Source organism: Miscanthus floridulus, chromosome 18, assembly GCF_019320115.1.
Source record: "Miscanthus floridulus cultivar M001 chromosome 18, ASM1932011v1, whole genome shotgun sequence".
Lineage (NCBI taxonomy): Eukaryota > Viridiplantae > Streptophyta > Magnoliopsida > Poales > Poaceae > Miscanthus > Miscanthus floridulus.
This window is the reverse complement of record NC_089597.1, coordinates 30,860,383-30,881,038: the sequence shown is the minus strand read 5'-3', so window position 1 is coordinate 30,881,038 and position 20,656 is coordinate 30,860,383. Positions and strand designations below refer to the sequence as shown.

The window sequence follows — 20,656 nt, the reverse complement described above, 5'->3', positions numbered from 1 at the left end:
ATCATGTTCACTTGTCCCCACGAACTCGTTGTCCGTGGGCGACTGAACCATGCATAGTGCCAGAAGGTGGCCAACGGTCGCCGTGGCGTTGCGGAGACTGAATGGAAACGTTGTCGGGGCGCTCCGTATGGGGCCTTCTGGAAAGAGGGTGATGCGGCGCGAGGCCTCCTTGGATAACTGGGGTCCAAGGGAGTCACCGGGCTGGCCCTCAAGCCTCCAGTGGCTGAGACTGATGGGAGAGAGAGACTGGACGGTCATGTGGGCCAGCGCCAGCTCTCCTCCCAGTGTAATGATGAAATCTAGGTCACCGAAATGCACGTGTGCGCCTGGGACCTAGCTGATTGCGTGGTTGGCCATCCGAGGCCTGATTTGGAACGTGCAAAGGCCCCTACCTGGTGTGCCAACTGTCGGTGTTTTGTACAAGCACCGACAAGTAGATTTATAGTAATGCATGTTAGGCTCGAATGGTGCGCTAAAGGACACAATATTTATACTGGTTCGGGCTGAATGTTCCTACATCCAGTTTGTTGCTGCTTGTGTTATTAGCACTGAAAATGGTTCGTAGTAGGGGTACAAACGATCGAGAGAGGGACTGGTCCCAAGTCTCTGATGGAAGGGTTGAAAGGAGGCCAAGAGCTTGGTAGCAGCTTGACTGTGTGTGTTGTGTGTTGTGCCATCAAAAGTCGGTCTCTTTGTTGGAGGAAGCGCATCCCCTTTTATAGATGAAGGGGACGGCTTTACAAGTGAGAGGGCTAGGGTGCATATACTACCTAGCCTTGTTGCTCATGTCTACCTAGCCTTGTTGCCCATTCTGGTGGGTGCGAAAGGATGATAAGCGCCTACAATACTGTCGATGCCTCTGTAGAATGTCAGGATGGCTATAGAGTACTGCCCCACGTAGCGTATGGACTCTAGTATAGTGGTTTTGACTTATGAGCCTTGCCCAGCCTTGCTCTGCATGCCTTCTGGTGCCCATGAGTCCCTGTCGGAGGGACGCGGGGTCGGGGTCCAAAGTATCGCTGTGGGCAACGCCTTCCGATCGAAGAGGGCGTCCGGAGCCTAAAGCGTGTGCTCTGATCTGGTGAACCCGAGGGGGCGGGAAGCAGGCGTCGCTCCCTTAGGACTATAACATGGTGACAGCATATCCATCTTTTGTGGAGGTCATGAATCCTTTTCTAGAGCATAGTGGTTGTCGTATATCTTCATCGGGTTCCGTGTCCCAGAGCTGAAGGCGGCGCCTACAACTCTACAGGGCGAAGAGCGCGCACCCACAACACTTTTCAGGCTCTGCTACGCCCGGAAGGGTCTAAAGCACCCATCCCGTCGTTCCCTGACAGTACTTTTCCTACTAGGGCGTAGGGTATGGTCCTTGAAGCTGCGGTTGACCCACACGTCTTGTCCTGCCTTGTACCTATCATCATGAGGGTATGGGGAGAGGTTATTAGGCACGACAAATCTAGTCCTTAGACATCAAGTGAGGTGAGGTTCATCCTCAGATGTCTAGCGAGGCGGAGACCAGTCCTTCTCCCTCGGGCGAGACCGAGCCCGTCCCTCGGGGGTCAGTGAGGCGGAGTCTATCCCTTAGCCCTCGGACGAGGTGGAGCTGGCCCAAAGGCATCGGGCGAGGCGAAGTCTATCCCTCAGCCCTCGGGCGAGGCAAAGCTGGCCCAAAGGCGTCGAGCGAGGCGGAGACTAGCCTTTAGCCCTCGGGCGAGGTGGAGCTTGGCCCAAAGGTGTTGGGCGAGGCAGAACCAAACTCCCATCATCCGGGCAAGGAACGTAGCGGCGCCCTTGTCCGTCCAGAAGTTTTTAACGTTTGATGGTTATTGGTTCCACCTCCTGGGGTACCCTGGTGTTAGGTCCCTGACAGTATGTTGCTATAGACGAGCTCATTTGAATCAGGGATGTCACAATCATGTGTATTGATTTTCTCATCTTGTCTTTTTATCACTTCCCCTGGTGTCTTTTTTTATCACTTCCCCTAATTTTTTTTGAATCAGATAACATGCAATTTATTATTATTTGGCTATTGGCTACAAAAAAAGTTGTTCACTATAGTTGTCCTTTTAATTGTACCAATTATCTCTTGCAAATTGTTACCTGAAAATTACCAAAAATTCAGACAACTAAGGTATAGCAATTCCATTATTTTATTTGCATGTTGTGCAGTTTTGTCGCAAGTCTCGGATCACATCATTGGCTTCTTCTATTCTACTACTAGGATTGCGAGTCTACTCCTTAGTTACTACAGAGCTAGAGGTAATGTGGTAGTGTGCTTGGATTAGTAGCTTGTAGTAGTTGTGAAATTGGTTCATGTGGTCTAAGTGGCACACTTGTGGTTGTGTTTGGTGGGTTTAGTTCCACCTTGAAAGTTTAGGAGGGTGAAGGCTAGCTTATAAGCCTTGTCGTTCCAAATGTAGCACCTCTGGGTTAACCTTGTTACATGAAGCGAGGACGAGAGTGTAAGAGAGGTGCTACGCGTATGAAGGCCTGTTCTATGGAGCTAGGCCATATAAGTAGTTTTGGACGCACGTGCCCGTAGAGGGGAACCGGTTAACTCTGCCATTTCTTGACCATCGTGTCCCAGGCATTCTACCCTGCGACCTCGCTCTTTTTTGGCACGATTGCTTGGTCTTTTAGTGCGAGGGTTGGAGCACATGGACTCCGACATGAGCACAACCCTGTGGCCTGACAGTATGATGTTCAGCCTGTTCGCTTGGTCATATTTAGCTTATAAGCCATGGCTTATCAGCCAATGAACAATATTTTTCTCTCACACGAAACCAACCAACAGTACTTTCAGCCATGACTTATAAGTCAAACAAGCCCAAATGAACAGGATGGTTGTCCATGGCGAGGAGCTCCGCCAGCACGTCCGGCTCGGCGCTGCTAATGACGCCCTCCCGCAGGCACCGCACCAGCTCCGGCTCGTCAACTAGGCCACCGCGGCCGACGTTGACGAGCACGCCGCCCCTGCCGAGCGCCCCCGGTCCACCACGTGCCGCGTATCCTCCGTCAACACGCACGACAGCACCAGCATGTCGCTGGCCACGCCGAGGGCTTGCGCCATGGGGAAGAAATCATCGTCTGCACTAGTTGACAGTTGCCCGCTGTAACAGTCGGTAGCCGAGGACGTCGCAGCTAACCATAGTTGATAGTTGCCCGCTCGGAGTCAGAAACGGTGACATCGATGGACCCACACAGACCCACCACACCGGCGACTGTGGGAGAGTAGAGCAGCCGCTGCTGCTGCATATATTTCTGCACTGACACAGGTGAAATCTGAGCGGGGTTATACGGTACAGTGCAGCAACTAGTGGTAGTGGCATTGGAGTGGTCGAGATGAGCGGCAGTGGCATGGGAGTGGTCCTCACTGCGCTCGCTACGGCGCTGGTCCTGTTGCTGTGGCAGCGCTAGTGCACCAGGTGTGGCGGCCGTACACCGTGGCGCGAGCGTTCGTGTGGCAGGGCGTCTGAGGGCCGCCGTACCGCTTCTACATGGGCAACAACCGTGAAGCGAGGGCGATGTGATAGAATAAAACATGATCACTAACCAGATATACTAGTATGAGATTAACAGAGAGAGATAAGGATGTGCAAATCATCAGCCGCCTTCGTAGAAGACGAGTTGGCCATGCGGCTACTGACGATGATGTGGGGAAGCCTGGTGGCAAAGGCGCTGTCGCAGTGGTGACGGTGCAGAGGCGGCAGTGGCTGGTGGCGGAGCTTCCCATCACTGGCAATGCCCCCTCTCTAGATCAGTTAGGGTTTTGGGATGTAGGTGGGGCGTCTAGTGGCTCAGGTGAACCTCATGCCTTGTGCCCTAGCCACCACCTCTCTTTTTATGGTGCTGTGCGATGGGGGCCCACCAACCATGGAACAGTTGGGCACCCCTGATCAGGGCGCGGATCCAAGGGCCTAATTGGCCGTTGGGCCAATTGGTGGAGATCATCTAACATTCTCCCCCTTGATCTCAACTTATATGACTTAAACTCAACTTACTTTATCCTATTCCCATTACATCACAAATCAGTGCGTAGAGCGTGTCTCATCATCACGATCAGTTGCCATTAGATTAGACAGCTACAATGCACTTCTCTGTTTTGAAACAGACTCTCAACTAGGCTCTTATTATTTAGGAATCATAGGCTTTTCCTTAAACCCATGCCAACTAAGTGTTCTCTGAACACGCTGGGTGGTAAGCCTTTTGTAAACGAATCCGCGAGCATCTTTTCTGTTCTTATATGCTCAAGACTAATTATATAATCCTAGACTTTATCTTTCACAACATAATACTTTATGTCAATGTGTTTGGCAGCACCACTTGACTTATTGTTGTGAGCATAACATACTATAGGATTATTATCGTAGTATAACTTGAGTGGTTTATGTATGTCGTCTACCACTTTCGACCCGGGCATGAATTTCTTTAGCCAATTCACCTGCCCTATGGCCTCATAACATGCTACAAACTCAGCATACATTGTGGATGATATAGTAATGGTTTGTTTTGAGCTTTTCCACGATATAGCTCCTCCTGCGAGAGTGAATATGTATCATGACGTAGATTTTCTGTCCTCTCCCGCATAATCAAAATATGTATACCCCTCTATGTGTAGGGAATCAGATCTCCTATACATTAGCATGAGACCCTTCGTACCTTGCAGGTAATGTAAAACTTTCTTTACTAATTTCTAGTGTTCTATTCCTGGATTACTCTGATATCTGCCAAGTAACCCGGTAATAAATGTTAAATCAGGGCGAGTACACACTTGAGCATACTGTAAACTTCTGACAGATGAACTATATGAAGCCGCTTTCATTTGATCGATCTCATATTGGTTCCTGGGACATTGAAATTCCCCATATCTATCGCCCTTGACTATGGGAGCAGGTGAAGACTTATAATTTTGCATACTATATTTCTTTAGAACTTTTTCTAAGTATGCCTTTTGTGATAATCTTAAAACCCCATTTTCTCTATCTCGATGAATCTCTATTCCTAGGACGAACGAAGCTTCACCGAGGTCCTTCGTATCAAACTTTGTGGACAAGAACTTCTTAGTTTCTAGTAGTAGATTAACATCACTGCTAGCGAGCAAGATGTCATTCACATACAAGACTAGGAAAATGTATTTCCCATTCTTGAACTTTGCATAAACGCAATTGTCCTCTACATTTTCTTGAAATCCAAACTTTTTTATTGTAGTATCAAACTTCAAATACCACTGTCTTGAAGCTTGTTTTAATCCGTAAATGGATTTCTTTAGGTGGCATCCCATACGTTCTTTTCCTTCCACAATAAAACCTTTCGGTTGTGCCACGTAAATATTTTCCTCCAGATCCCCATTTAGGAATGTCATCTTTATATCTATCTGATGTAATTCTAAATCGTAATGTGCTACAAATGCCATTATGATTTTAAAAGAATCCTTACATGAGACTGGAGAAAATGTCTCATTGTAATATATGCCTTCTCTTTGCGTGAAACCTTTTGCCACAAGTCGTGCTTTAAACCTTTCTATATTCCCTTTAGAGTCATGTTTAGTTTTGTAGACCCATTTACAACCTACTGTCTTGGCTCCTTTAGGAATTATTTCTAAGTTCCAAACACCGTTGGTTTTCATTGTTTTTATTTCATCTTCCATGGCTTCAATCCACTTGGATGAGTGAGCACTTCTCATGGCTTCTTTAAATGAGATGGGATCACCCTCCATTTGAAATTCCTCACATTCATAAACTTCGTAGTCATCAAGAATGACTGATCTCCTGACTCTTTGAGACCTTCTAGGAGCCTTGTTAGATGACGCTTGTTCTATATGAGGCTATTGCTCCTCTCCCTCAAAAGTGACAACGGGTTCTAGGGGTTCTTGAAGGATAGGTTCCTCATGTTCATTCATTGTTGCCACAGGAGAACTAACAACAAGTGCTGTTACTACAGTGTCTTGCACTGTTGGTACAGCAACAATAGGTAGCGTGAAGAATGGCTCTTGAACCATAGGAGTGGGCACGTATACCCGCTTCTCTTCAAAACTAATTTCTCACGCTACCATGCTCCCCCTGATCATATCATCCGCCAAGAAGACAGCATGTCTTGTTTCTACAAACTTTGTTTGTCTGTTAGGACAATAGAAGCGATAACCTTTTGACTTTTCTAGATAGCCAATGAAATGGCAACTGACTATCTTGGAGTCTAGCTTTCCTATATTTGGGTTAAATACTTTTGCCTCAGCTGAACAACCCCACACACATAAATAGTTAAGTGAGGGTTCCTTTTCTGTCCACAACTCATACGGTGTTTTGGGCACCGACTTACTTGGCACTCGATTAAGAATATGAATGGCGGTTTTCAACGCCTCCATCCATAAACTTATCAGTAAGGTAGAGTAACTTATCATGCTTCTCACCATATCCATTAAGGTACGGTTGCGTCTTTTAGCTACTCCATTCTGCTGAGGCTCACCCAGTGTAGAATACTAGGCTACTATGTCATTTTCCTGTAAGAACCTTGCAAAAGGTCCAGGAACTTGGCCATATGGGGTGTGTCGACCGTAGTACTTTCCCCCATGGTCAGACCTTACTACCTTAATATTTAAGTTGTGTTGATTTTTTACTTCAGCCTTAAATATCTTAAATTTATTCAATGCTTCCAATCTTTCCTTAATTGGATAAATATAGCCAAAACAAGAATAGTCGTCTATGAATGTTATAAATGAATCATAACCATCCACACTCTTCACAGGAAAAGGACCATAGATGTCTGTGCGAACTATTTCTAAAATTCCTGCGCTTCATTTGACATCTTTCTTTATTTTCTTAACATACTTTCCTTTTATGCAATCTATGCATTGTTCTAAATCTAAAAATTCTAAAGGCGAAAGAATTGATTTCTTAATCAATCGCTCTATTCCCCCCCTCGAAATATGGCCTAAACGATAGTGCCATAATTTCAAAGATACATCATGCACTCTCTTCTCTTATTTGTTGCATTCATAGATGAGGAAACATTATCATTCTCAGTGCTCACAGCATTCACATTCTTAGAAAGTGATAATAAATAAAGCTTGTCTTGTCGGAAGGCAAGACCAACACACTTATTATTATACACAATCCAAAATTTGCCATTACCAAAATAGCAATCATAACCATCATCGTCAAGTCGTGAGACACTTATTAAGTTTCTACACAAAGAGGGTACATAAAGAATATCTGAAAGCTGAAGTCTAAATCCATCATCTAATTCTAGAGAGAGATCTCCAATGGCTTCAACTTCAGCTTCAACTCCATTTGCTACTTTAATCCTTCTTTCTTCTCTTTGCAGGGTTCTCCTCGTACGAAATCCCTCTCTTCAGAGGGCTCTTCTAGAAGTCTGGACAGTCCCTCTAGTAATATCCATGCTTCTTGCACCATTTACACTGATCCTTTTCAACTTGAGCGTTGTTGTTCTTCTGATGGTGGTCATTCTAAGGGGCTTTCCCTTGAGGTTTGGCATTCTCATTGAAATTCTTCTTTTTGTTGTCCTTCACAAGGATAGCAGAGTAACCCTATAAGGATTTCAGCCTCTCCTCTTCTTGATGACACATTGCGATGAACTTCTCTATATCCCACTTATCGGGCTGCATGTTGTAATTAACAACAAAAGTTTCATATTCCTTTGGCAAGGAAGCAAAAACCAAATGAATCAGGAACTCATCCTTGAGCCCCAAATCCATTGGCTTCAGCTTCGAAGACGTGTTGCTCATCTTCAGTATGTGCTCTCTAATACCTCCACCAGTATACTTCTTATTGAACAATTTCTTAATCAAAGTACTGGCATAAGCCTTTGAAGAGCCAGTGAACTGACTCTCCACCTTCTTAAGATACTCTGTGGCGGTATCACAATCTAGAATAGACCCTCTTATTGCATCTGAAATTGTGGACTTAGCCACCATCAAGCACTTGCGGTTTGAAATGTCCCATTTCTTGTGTTTGAGATCATACTTCATCTGCACTTCTGCATGATCTCGCTACCGAGCAGTGAAATCAGCATCAATCTCATTATCTTTCTTCATCGGGTCCACTGGCTTAGTCGGACACGGGGAGGTAAGCGCTAGGTTATTTTCAGACAGCGCAAGTGCTAGTTCATACTTCTCTCGCCATACCCTATAGCTGCCCCCTTCAAGTGATGGTATGTGTGAGATAAAAGCCATTGGGTTGAGTCCTGAAAAACACCGTCAGAGATAGTGAGAAAAATATGACATCATAATTGCATGCTTTAATTTAACGTTGGTCAAAATTAAAACATATAACATTCTTATACACTAATTCTACATCACCGTTGGGCAGAAATAGAATTAATGCATGTAAAACTTATGAATAAACATTATAATATTGCTATTATCAATGCTGGTAAAAAATAACAATATTATAATTTACTGACTAAAAAATGACTACTCTTTAAATTAAATTCTCCCGTTGGTTCGAATTTAATTAAAAGATGATAAACTTTAACTTACAGCGAAAACATGAAAAAATTATGTATCTAGTTTTTAGAAGCATTTAACTATGCTAATCTATTCTCTGAAAAAATTATCTCGTTGGTTCAAATTTTGACAGAGATTAAAACTAGACAAAAAAATCATCAAAATTTGCTTCTGAAAATGAATAAAACAATAACTCAGTGTTTACTGTTCATATAGCCCAGCCCATTGAAACAGCAAAATCTGGCCTGGCCTGCACTGTTCTTGCACGCGCTGTGCCTTCCTAGGCCGCAACCCGGGTCTAGGCCAGCAAAGTCACCCGCCGCGCGTGCCCGCCTGCGCCGAATCTTGGTCCAACAATCGCAGCCGTTCACTGAGATCCGATGGCCAGGCGTTGATTTCGCGTGATCAAAACCCTGGCCATAGCCTCGACCGAGAAAGCCTAGCTCATTTGCATTTTCCCTTTCTCTTTCTTTGTCGTGCCCCTCTCTTCTCCTCAGCGCAACAGTCGGTAGAGAAATGGAGCAGCGGAGCGGCGCCACCGCCAGTCCCCTCATCGGCGCGCACGCTTGCCCTATGCTGAGTGCACCATCGTCGAGCGGGTTGGGTGATGGTGCCCTAGGCTGTGGTGGGCTCACCCGCAACCCTAGATCTGTCCAGCACCACCAGGGGTCTCCTCGCCGATGCGCTCGCTCGCCCAGTGGGTGAGCGCGCCACCGTCGAGCGGTCCTATGACGGTGCCCTCGACCAGGCTCATGCGTGAGGTGGTGAGCGTGGCTCAGCTTCTCCCCATGCACCGATGAGGTGGCGGTGGAGCTCCTTCCTACACAACGGTAGGATTCAACCCGCGCGATGGCGGTGGTGATGCGCGGGGAAGAGTCTAGGTAGGTCCTCCCCTCCTTCGTCCGATCCGTTTCTAGGGTTAGGGTTAGGGTTTCGGGTTGGACTTCGATCCAATTTGAATCACCTCCTTCTAATTTCTTCTACTCGGTTTCTTACCCCGAGAAGTTAGATCTACGCCTAGTTAGGCTCTGATACCATTGATAGAATAAAACAAGATCACTATCCATAGATCTAGCATGTATAATTACATTTAGAATAAACATTGAATCCTAGAAGGTATACTAGTGTGGGATTAACAGATAGATAGAGAGAGAGGGGGGTTGAGGAGGTGTAAACCACCGGCCACCTTCGTAGAAGATGAGTTGACCATGGGGTTGCTGACAGTGATGTGGGGAAGCCAGGTGGCGAAGGTGCTGTCGAGGTGGTGACGGTGCAGAGGCGGTGGTGGCCAGTGGCGGAGCTTCTCGTCGCTAGCAACGCCCGCTCTCTAGATTGACTAGGGTTTTGGGACTATAGGTGGGGCGTCTGGCGGCTCAAGTGAACCTCATGCCTTGTGCCCTGGCCCTCACCTCCCTTTTTATGGTGTTGTGCGATGGGGGCCCAACAACCATGGAACGGTTGGGCACCCTCGATCAGGGCGTGGATCCAAGGGCCCTGGTGGAGATCATCTAACACGATGCTGGCGGCGGTGAGTGATGAGGCGCTGGAGTAGAGCTGCAACGACATCGTACGCCATGTGATGACGCACATGTGTGCGTGGGCATCGCTCTACGGCAAGGTGTTTGTGTCGTGGACTGGCTCGACACCGAGGCTATGGGTGGGCGACCTTGACATGGCAAAGTGGATCCTCTCTAACAAGGCTAGGCTGTATGTGAACCCGTACCTAGGCTCGACCCTCATGGCGCTCCTAGGCCAGGGCCTAGTCTTCACCAAGGGCGACGACTGGGCGAGCCACCACCACGTCATGCATCTGGTGTTTGCCATGGACAGGCTCAAGTCGATGACAGGGGTGATGGCGGCATGCGTGGCGGAGGTGGTCTAGGACTAGGAGGCGAGCACCGTAGCATCGGCAAGCGGGGAGGTGACGGTGGAGGTGGGGCAACGTTTCATGGAGCTCACCGCTAACGTCATCTTGCACACAGTGTTCGGCAGCAGCTACCAGTAGGGGAAAGAGGTGTTCCTAGCACAGCAGGAGCTCTAGCTCATGGTCTTCACCTCCATCAACAATGTCGTCGTGCGTGTCCCATGCATGGATCACGTGTCGACCAAGGCCAACGTGCGCTAGTGGTAGCTCGAGCACACCGTGCGGGGCACGCTCACGGCCATCATCGACGAGCGCATGGCCTCAGCTAAGGAATCCAAGGGCTATGACAATGACCTGCTCGGCCTCATGTTGGAGGCCAACGCCGGCGATGACAACGACAAGACACAGCAGGTCATGAGCATGGACGAGATCATCGATGAGTGCAAAATGTTCTTCTTCGCCAGCCATGACATGATCGTGCACATCCTGACCTGGACCATGTTCCTCCTCGGCACCCACTCTGAGTGGCAGCAGTGGCTCAAGGAGGAGGTGCTCTATGAGTGCGGCAGCATCAAGGTGCCCCTCAATGCCGACGCCCTCAACAAGCTCAAGCTTGTAAGTAATTAAATTAAAGCCCTAATCGGTCGGCATGAACGAGAAGTACAAGACTACTATGATTAAACCGATGGTGCCCATGATCATGGTTAATCAATTTGTAGGTGACGATGGTGTTGTATGAGATGCTTCGGCTGTACGGTGCGGCCAACATTATTGACTGGCAGGCGATGGTGGACGTGGACCTCTATGGCATAAAGGTGCCCAAGGGCACGCACCTGGTGATCCTGGTCCCGATGCTCCACCACGATGAGGAGGTGTGGGGAGCGGACGCCAGTGAGTTCGACCTGCTCCAGTTTTGGGATGGCATGGGTAGGGCGGCGATGCACCCAAACACGCTGCTGGCCTTCTCCGTGGGCCTGCGGTCGTGCATCAGGTAGGACTTCATGATGCTGGAGGCCAAGGTGACACTGGTGCTCATCCTACGATGGTTCACCTTTGAGGTGGCACCAGAGTACATGCACGCACCGGTGGCCTTCTTGACTCTACAGCCGTCATTCTCAGGCTCTTGGGTCCACACACTTTGGCCAGTTGAAACATGTTGTAATCCTATTGGCGTCCATCTCTAGTTTGATGATAGTAGTTTGCTGTGATTCCTCGAGCCAGTGTCACCTTCTTTTCTGTCTTCTTCTCTCTTATGTCCAGTAAGAGCTAGACGAGTTAAAAGGATAGCGGCTTGTTTTTTTGGAATTGCTATCCAACAATCGAATGTTTTGGCTCCCTCCGGCATCTGTTTTTTTGACCGTGGGATCTGCCTCGTTTGTGTTGTGGATCGTCCGATCTGGTTGTTTCATTTTGGCCTTTGCTTTCCCCGTCACTATGGCTTTATGTGACGATGACATGTGGGGTCGAGTTGTCGGTGCCGCACTATTTGATTTTTTGGGAGTCGTGCCGATTTCGCTGTCGTTTCCCCCTTTCCCCATTCAGTTCTGCTTTTGCTTTGTCTTCTTCCTGGTGACTCGGCTCTCTCCACTGATGAGGACATGACACCATCGGATACGACCGTTGTTTGTAAGGTGAGCTCGTTCCTACATTTGCATAGTGATTTTTGGTACAATTCACTTGGTTCCACATATACATATCGTTATTTGAATGTAGGTATAAATGTGTCTCAACGTGCAAGTTCATCAAAGTTGAATTTTCGGTTCATCGGCAGCTCGACAGTGCATCATTGGGAAGGCCATAACTCAGCCATCTGGAGTGCGATCGAGGTCAATGAGCACTTGATGGAAAGCTTGTTTGATAAGATTTTAAATAGATCTGGTCTCATCTCAATATCACATCAGCAAGGCCTCCAAACCATCAAGATATTCTGTCGTTGTTTTTGCTGGGAGCTACACTGTCGTTATGGGCTTGTTATTCATCCTTGGGACCCTGGCCCAAGTGGGAGCACACCCCAAGGACTTGGAGAACCCACCAAGAAAGCCCTTGGATGTCCTCCTCCTTGTCCACCACCTTAGGACGCCAGCAAGGACGTCCAAGCCAAGCCAGAGGCCCAGTCCAACTTGAGTTCGAGTCCATCTCGGGCTCTAGGACCAGCGTGTAGTAAAATGGACGTCCAAGTCGCATACGAACTCCGTTTTTTATGATCCATATATGGATGGAAAGATAATTTCATAAGGAAACCAATGGAAGTGGTCCCACATCAAAATTCCATCATAATCAATGGGAATCGTCAAAACAAGTTGACATCTAGAATCTGTCACGGCGCTGTGTCGTCGTCTTTTGGGCCGTTGGGCCTTGTAACGTGTTGGGACACCTTTAGGACGTGAAGAGGGATCCTTGGACGTCCCTTAGGCTATATAATCAGTAGCCACCACCTACTTTAGGTTTTGGGTTTTGTTTTAGATCAATCTGTCATTGAACAGTCGCCGTTATCGGTTTGCAAGACCCCAACTTCGAGTGCTTAATCATTCATCTGCAATTGTCACCTTAATTGAGTTGCTTTTTATCTTGTTCTTGCTTGTGTTCTTCGATTCGTAGCAGGGATTAGCCTTCTTAGCGAGGTCAACCAGATTGTGACACAGTTGATAACCAGATGAGATATAGTGCTAAGGTTGCAGGGTTTGGGTCTTTGTGATCTAAAACCGGATCGGTGTGTCGCTCTCTGAACAAATTGTTGTTTATCTTGAACCTGACGGAAGATCGGGACCCCCGTTCCCATTATCCACCATTGGCGATTGCTAGGGTTTGGCGAGGTACGTTCCATGTGCTCCAATAGATCAAGTTCTTCCTCGGCTAGTCGGCGTTCTGTGTTGTTCGTCGTTGCTCCACGCGTTTTTTGTAGGGTTTGTTTCTGGTCGTTTCTTCTGCTCCCCGTTCTAATTTGTTCTTGTCTTCATGCATGCGAATCTATGTTCCCTGGTGGCGGCGACTAGTGCGGCGTCTGGCGTTTGTTAGGGTTTGGTAAGTTATGTTTGATTTCTGCTCCATTGGTTGTTGTTTGATAGGGGTCATTTTTGTTTTTTGATGTTGTTGTGATGTTTGCATTTCTTGTCGTCTTCCTGCTCTAGTTGCTGCGTGTGGCATGATGATGGTTGATTCCTGGGGTTTGCGAAGGTATGTTCGTTCTGCTCCAGTTGATTATATTTGTTAGGGTTCGTTGTCGTCGATTTGGGTTTTTGGCGTTCTCATTTTTTTCTATTCCTCCAGTCGATTTGGTGTTTTCCGGTGGCGGCGGCTGGCCTGGCTACTCGTAGGGACTGTTGAGGTATGTTTTGTTCTTGAGTTAGTCATGTTTTTGATCTAGCTCTACTGCCTAGTGTGTGCTGCTAGGTTTTTTTTTGCTTAATGATGTATGATGTGTGTAGATCTGCTTGGTAGGTTTATTTTTGAGTTGATTGATGATGGCCATTTTTGTTTTGTAATGATTTGTAGATTATTGATGTTAGATTTGATTTTTTTATGTTGATGTTTGCCAGGGGAATTTATTTTTTTGTTCTAATTTTAGGTTTAGTTTAGTAGATCATATTTCCAATTTTAGTTATGTTCAAGTTCAATAGAATATAATTTGTCTTCATGTGGAGTGGAATAGTTTTTGTTCAAGTTCATTAGAGGTTGATGGATTGCAATTTTGTTTAGGTAAGTTCATATTCAGGTTAATTTGAGTACAACTTCTTTTAATTGGTTTCTCTTTGTTTGTTGTTGTTTTGGTTGACCGCAGATGCATCCTCTTTGTCGTATTGTTCTGGTTATTTGGGTTTGCCCAACGAGATTAGAGCATGTAGATGTATATGATTGAACTATGAGCTTATGTTCCGTGGGATCTATTGTTGTGGAACCATGATTTTTCGTTCCACTGGATCTGTCGATTCTTTCTGCCTATTCGTGTTTTGCTGTTTTCTAGTCATTCGTTACCGGATTTGTTGATTCTCTCTGTCGTCTGTTCTTTAGAAAGTTGAATTATCATTTGTGGGATACTTTGATTATTGACCATGGTTTTGTTTTGTAGTATGAGCATTTTGCAGTTGTGGAAATGATGTTAATAGGTTATGGTTATGAAATGATTTGCATGCTATTTTTGTTAGTCATGGGCATGTTGTGGAAAATGGGAATAGTGTGGAGTTTAGGGTAGTGGAAGTTGTGACAAGTGTTAGCTTTAGAAAAATTACATGAGCATGTTTCTGTGAGTTGTCATCATGACTGGCTGTTATCTCCTTTTAGAAGATGCATCATCAAAGGCTGTTTAGTTGATGGTGTGTTGTGTTTCGTGCATTGATTTGAAGATCAAAGATAAATTTGGTTTTAGGACTAGATTATCTGTTTTGTAGCTTATATTTTACTTTTGTAGACTGCAATTGTATGCTTATTTGTGGGCTAGAAATGGTTGTTTTCTTATTTTTTGGAATGGTCTTAGAAATGTTGCAGTGTCGTACTACAACTATTTTGGAGTACATTGGGGTGATATTACCCTTGTATAGTAGTGTGTTGTGTCGTTGGTACTTAGATTTGTATGTATACTAGTCAAGGCAATAGAGCAAATGAGTTTAGGGTGCCACCCTTTCAGAGTTTGAGCCATGTGTACTTTTACTTATATGCAAATATTACTATTTTTACATCCTAGGACTAAATGTATTTTTTTCTTAATCAAAGTGTAATTTTAATATTTTGTTGCTGTAAGTATTTGAGTTTGAGTTTTATGAATTGTTCTTAGGTGATCAACCTTATCCAATGAATGATAGCTGAGTTGTGTTCTTTTGAATTTGTGCTTAGTTGATTTCCTATGTAAAATCCTGCTTTTCTTAATTTTCTTTTAGGCTGTTTATTTCTGTTAGTGAATATTATATCTATTTTAGTATGGTGTGATTCAATATTATTGTTTGTTGCATCAGTTTTAGTTCTATTAGTTTTTTAATTTATTTATTTTTTTGTTATATGGTTCAGTGTAACATCCTAATGGGCCAAAGTGGGCCCAATCCAATCCAGTCATGGGCCGGTGGTACTGTAGTAGAATGGGACAGTTACTGTAGCATCTGAATTCTGGGTTACTGTAGACCGAGCACTGTTTAGTACCATACTGAAAACTCTGAGATCGCCGGATCGACTTAAATACCAGGGCCAGGGACGCATAGTAACCTTCGGTTAACCGTTTTGAACGAAGCGAGAACGAAAGTTCAAGCGGGTTGCTACGCGGATGGGACCACTCCTAGGAAGAGTGGGCCTGGGCCATGTATGTCGGGACTGGTTGTTACATTTGGTATCAGAGCCGACTCTCGAGGTTTCATGGGCACGTGGGGACAACTACATGGGTATGTTGTGTGCATGTGCGTGGACCCGTCGTGGACACGGCATGGCATACACATGCGCGGGCACGGGGCCACACAAACGTGTTGAAGAGAGGAGGATCCTGGAATAAATGTCCCGAAAGGGTAAGCTGATCTGGCACGTTGAATCCTTAAGGGGGTGATTGTAACATCCTAATGGGCCAAAGTGGGCCCAATCCAAGTCAGTCATGGGGCGGTGGTACTGTAGCAGAATGGGCTGGTTACTACAGCATCCGAATCCGGGGGTACTGTAGACCGAACACTGTTCACCCAAAAATGGGTCGGTCAAATTCGGGGGTACTGTTCACGGGTTGCTGTAGCGCCACGAAAAACTCTGCGCAACCAGTTTAGTACCATACCGGAAACTCTGAGATCACCGGATCGACTTAAATACCAGGGCCAGGGACGCGTAGTAACCTTCGGTTAACCATTTTGAACGAAGTGAGGACGAAAGTTCAAGCGGGTTGCTACGCAGGTGGGACCACTCCTAGGAAGAGTGGGCCTGGGCCATGTATGTCGGGACTGGTTGTTACATTCAGAAAAGGCCTGTTGGTGTTGTTGATTTATCTAGTTTTGATGATTCTAAAAATGATCATTTGGAAGATGTCCAGTGTTCTCAACTTCCTTATATGGATTATGGTTCATATCAATCTGCTTTGGAAACTCAGGTTGTTTCAGATGTGAGTGTTCTGTTTGTAACTTAGTTTTATTTTTTTGTATTTTTTGTGTTTTTGTTGTAGTTATTTTTTGTTGTTGACTGCATGGTGATTCTAGTGACAATTCAAGTTTTGACCGACATTTGTATGAGAAGTTTTTGAAAGATGTATGGATTTGTTCTTTTTTCCTTCTTGTCTTTTTCTCTTTAGGTTTCTTTTTTACTACTTTCTTTTACTAAAATAGTTTGTTGTTTGTTCAGTATGAGAAGATAAGGAATATGAAGAGACGGCTGAAAATGGCACTGAGGCATAAGGTTAGTAGTACTTGTTATTTCCAGATACAATTTATGTGCTGTTACTGTTTTATAGGTTTATGGATTGTATGTTTTCTAATTTTTTGAATATAATTCTAGTCTAAGAAGGTGAAATCTGTGAAGAAGTCTAAGGACGGATTCACAAGATTTTCTGCCACAGCTTTTATGAATGTGATTTCCTCTTTGTCCCCTGAGAAGAAGGCAGTTATTGCTAGCTATGGGTTTGGTTCTCTATTGTTGTTTGATAAATGCTTTGTGTCGAATAGTTTTGCTAAGTGGGTTGCGCATTTAGTTGATTCAAAGTCTGGTGATATTGTTCATAATGGAAAGGTAATCTCACTTACTGAGGAATTAGTGAATCTTGTTCTGGATCTTCCTGTTGGTACAAGACCCTTCCCTTCTGATCCAAGTGCTGGCAAGGAATTTTTATTATCGAAGTTTGGAAAGTCTAAGATTCCATTAGTTTCTTTTTTTTTGCTGATAAATTGATCAAGAAGGAAGATTTGTCAGATGAGGACATGTTTGTTTGTTTCATGATAGTTGCTTTGAGCAGTTTCTTGTGCCCCAATACGAAAACTGTTCCGAGCCCAAAGTACTTTGGCATATTTGAAGATGTTGAGCACATTAAAGATTTCAAGTGGTGTGCTTATGTGCTACATTGGTTACTTGAGCATGTCAAGGCGTTCAATGGATGTAAAGATGATAAAGCGAAATGTTGTTTAGGTCTTGGTGGCTGTTTGTATTATCTTGGGGTAAGTTTCTTTTTTAATTGTAGATATGATTCCTGTAATACTTTGTTTTTAGTATTTATTTTGTCTATTTCTACTATAGGCATTACTTGATGTTGTGGAGGTAGTATTTGGGTTTATGAGTTGCCTAGTCATTTATTTCTAGGTTGTTAGTGAGTTTTTTTTGTGGTTTGTTTTCTTCAAGATATTTGTTATTTTATCTCTTCAGTTGTAAGTCTAGTTTGTAGTACATTTTGATATGGTTGATCTAGTAACTGGTGTTTTCTGTGAGCCATTTGTATTGAAACTACTGTTGTGGTCTTATGAAGTGAATGGTGAAGCCTTAAGGTTTGTTAGTTTTGCCCACTGTTTTAGTATCTTATTGCAGGTGTTTCAGGAGTACATTGGGTTGATGTTTTTGTTGTGTTAGTGTGTCTTATAGTTGGTAGTTAACAAGGCAATAGAGCATGTGAGTTTGTGGCAGCATCTTTTAAAAGTTTTAGCCTTGTGTAGGTTAGCTTATATGTTAACACTACTATTTTTTCATCTTAGTACTATGATTTAATTTTTTCCTGTTATGTATTTGCTTTATGTAATAGGTCCTGGTTGTAATGTATTTTGTTTTTTATTGGTTCTTTTCAAGGTTGTTTATCTGGATCATATCGATTTCTGACAGAGGCAACTTGTAGGCTCTATTCCTCGAATATCTGTGTGGAAGGGTGATTTGATTTAGTTTTATGCTAATCTTGACATCAAATCTCCTGGTGTTTATGGTTACAGACCTCTGCTTGACTTTGAGAAAACATGCTATTACAAGGTTAGATCTATTATTTGCATTCATTTTATTGTGATTAATTCTAACTGATGCATTATTTGATTATTTATTTATTTTCTTAATTTTTTTGGACAGTGTGGTCGTCTTAAGACTGTGGTTTCTGCTGAAGACCTTGATTCTGTTTTTTGTGATAAAATGGAATCTGTTTCTGGTTGTAAGCTCCCTTTAACTTTGAAGTTGAAGATATCTCAGTTGGTTGACAAGCATTCCTTTAATTGTGGTTCGTCTTTCAATTTGGATATCATTTCTCTTGGGAATGTGTCCAAAGACTTCCAAGATATGTTTGCAAAGCTGATGCGGCATGTGTGTACTATTGATTTGAGATCGAAGGAGTTGATTGTGGATCTTATGGAAGCTATTGCTCAGACTGATCCATCTGTTGAAGATGATGATTCTTTATCTTATGCTGCAAGTCCAAATGAAGGTAAAACTGATCCGGTTATTGTTCCTGGTATGAAAGGTGATTGTTGTTGCTCTTGCTTTTTTACTTTGTTTATATAATTTTTCTTTTTTGGGTTCCTTTTCAATTTTGATTCTTAATTCTATATAGATTTTGTTCCTAAAGTCTCTCAGAGTATACGTGTTGATACTAATCAATCTATTGATGTTGATTTGGAGAAGGTGAAAATGAGTAAGTTTCCTATTTTGTATTAATGGTAGTTTCTATTTTTCAAGTTTTTTGTAGTTGATGATTTCACTTTATATAGTATCCTTGATTCTTGTTTTTTCATAGTTTGACTGTTAAGCCTAGTGTTATGTATCTTGTTTTTAGTGTTTCCTGTCATCAATTTTAAGGCTTGTAATCCTTGTATTATGAATATGCTTACCATTCACTTCAGTTGTTATAATATGTTGTAATAGGTAGACCACTTTGTTATATAAGTAGTGGTAAGGACCTTCTTATTTATTATTTTATACCTTTTGTTTCGTATTTTATTTTTCCTTTGTTTGTTGTCAGCATTTTTCTGTAATTATATGTTTTCTTATTTTAATGTTGATCTCTTTTGTAGGAAGTTCCGGTGTTTTAAGCTAGAGATGGCGGTGAAGTCAGGCTTGTTCATGCTTCTGTTCGTAATCCTTTGGCTGATCAAACTAATGTTGCTTCTCATTCTGGTGGTTGTCATATTTCTTCTGATTTGGATAGGGATGTCATTCTTATTGATAAAGAGAAGGTTGTTATCCCTGATTCTATCTCTCCATCACCTTTTCGGCATCGATCTAGATTTTTTCCATCTAAGGTATAGTGTGCAAATCATTCTCTCTTTTGTTTTCCTTTTTTTCTTTTTGTTGTACGCTTATTGTTGCTCATTTTAATTTGTAGCTATCTAAAGATTCTTAGAATGGCTCTCTCAGCAGTAGAGATGAGGTTAGGCCATAATTATTTGTTGTTTGTTGTATTTGTTTTTAAATTTTTGTATTCTATTATTGTCGTTGTATTGTTCATATTTCATTTTCTTTTTTAGGATTGTGTAATTATGCAAACTCTTCTGTTTTCTGATGAAGAAACTCCCCGTATTACACCTAAACTTTCTAAGAAGCCTCCAATGCTGCCTCTGAGTCATAGTTCTGTGAAGAATTCTAAAAAATCTACTGTCAATGGAAATGTTAGTTTTCCTTCTTTCTTTTTGTTTTTGTCATTATATATATATATATATATATATATATATATATATATATATATATATATAATTGTTTGCCTTTCTCCCTTTTTTAGGATACTTCTCTTGTTGTTTGTACTGGTTCAAGGTCCTTTTTTGATAAATTTAGAGTTTGTAGCACCCGGTTTTAAGAACAAAACCAGATACACACCATATGTGAGCCCATGAAGTCAAATCTCATATATAGCTACAAATAAGGGTAATATCATAAGACAATGATAGCATATTAGTATAAAGAATACAACCTTAGAGTATAGACAGCGGAAAGACAACTCCGATCTTCAGGTGAAGACTCCACTTCCATAAGGATAACTGACTGGTTGATCATAAGCCTAATTCCTCCAAACTCTAGCAATCTGGTACCCATCTGGGATTTTTCCAAAGATTTAAAAAGTAAAGCAAGCGTAAGTACATGTCGTACTCAACAAATATAACATAGGGTTCATGAGTCATCTTTTAGAAATTGGGTGACAACAAGTTTATCACAAGCCCATATAAACACATGATCAGGTAAACATGAATAATGAATAGCATAAACAGTAACCATTAATGAGCATCTTCATCATCCGTATCATTAGTGCTCATCATCTATTCCGTAAGGGTCTAAGGACGCCCATGATCGTGAGCACGGCTGATATACCAGTTTTAAACTCTATAGAGGTTGTACACTTTTGCTGTGAGTCATGATTTACTCTTTTGCCCAAGGTAGCTAATCTCTTGACCCACTTCTAAAGAAGATCGGTAGGGTTCACTATGAAGCCT

At 43.4% G+C, this 20,656-nt stretch overlaps 2 pseudogenes; both read left to right on the top strand.

Moving 5' to 3' along the window:
- The first annotated feature begins 3,342 nt into the window (after positions 1-3,342).
- Positions 3,343-11,475, top strand: LOC136519886 (cytochrome P450 709B2-like; annotated as a pseudogene).
- Positions 11,476-11,775: 300 nt separating this feature from the next.
- On the top strand, positions 11,776-19,575 carry LOC136523599 (uncharacterized; annotated as a pseudogene).
- The last annotated feature ends 1,081 nt before the right edge of the window (positions 19,576-20,656 follow it).